Source organism: Aptenodytes forsteri, unplaced genomic scaffold (genome assembly GCF_000699145.1).
Source record: "Aptenodytes forsteri isolate BGI_AS27 unplaced genomic scaffold, ASM69914v1 Scaffold239, whole genome shotgun sequence".
Taxonomy (NCBI): Eukaryota; Metazoa; Chordata; class Aves; order Sphenisciformes; family Spheniscidae; genus Aptenodytes; species Aptenodytes forsteri.
Genome location: NW_008794743.1, coordinates 1,332,897 through 1,334,091, shown reverse-complemented (window position 1 = coordinate 1,334,091; position 1,195 = coordinate 1,332,897).

Genomic DNA, 1,195 nt, shown 5'->3' with positions numbered 1-1,195 from the left:
GGCCCGGCGGGCGGCCTCCGCCCCGGCGGTCGGGCCGCTTCCCCGGGGCTCCTCACGTCTGGCTGGTGAAGGCGATGGTAAAGCTGGTTTGCTTAACCACCAAAAGCCACCTGTGTGTCCAAATGCAGTCACAGGCAGTATTTGGCAACATGAGTCAAATCCCTGTGAATCCTTACCAAATCCTTAATCCTTAGAAAGAAAGGTTTTAAAGTACAATTCCTCTCTGCCGGGTAACTGGAGCCCCCGCCAGACCCCCCGAGAGCTCAGCACCGCCTGCCCCTTCTGATGGAACTAAGTTTGTAACTCCTGCCAGCACCAACACAGTTCTGACAGAATAAGCTGGTTTTAACCTACACTTTCATTGCGCTGATGTATAAGAAAAGGATAGAGAGAAGATGAAGGATACTTCAAGCCACGACATAATTTCTGATCTTAACTCTGCACTCCACAGCAAATGATTGCAGGATCAAATGAAAAAAGCCTGCTGCTAAATGTATGCCAGGCAGAAGTAAAGCGGGGCAAGCTAGTCTAACACCAAGATAAAACCTTTTACCTGCAAGATGAGCATATTTGATCTAGATTAGTGAGGAATTACTTACTTACAAACGTTGCGTTTTCCAACGCTGCTTTGAGAGTCCAGTTTCAGCCTAGATCAGTGCCGATGGCACAGCAAGCATTTGCGCACAGAAATAATTTTTCCATGTAGTTGCTCTCTTTAGACTGAGACTACGGAGAGATGACAATGCCCTCCAAATGATGGTTTTAAACTATCTCACAACCTTCCACATATTTGGTTTCCAATAAACTTTTAATAGCTCTCTTTAATGACTTGAATGTAGACTGAGCAGCAAGCTGAAGAGACTGAAGAGTGACCAAATAGTGATAATATTACTCAAGAAGGCAGAAGGAAAGGATTTTCAGTGCATCAGCAGATTCAGATTGACAGGTAGGCAGCATGTCAGCTAGATTCAAGTCCCATCCAAGGATACAACCAATAACCAGGACTCTTGTAAGCTTTGCCAAGCGGATGAGTCTGCAGATTTGGGATCCTCACATCAGCCTTTTATGACAATTAAAGAGATTGTATGTGCCTAATGCAAAAGCAAATCCAGAGCCACTCAATGCTGTCAGCAGAATTGTTAGTCCACATGTCTAACTGGAGCATCAAAATATCTTTAGTAGTATGAAGATACTC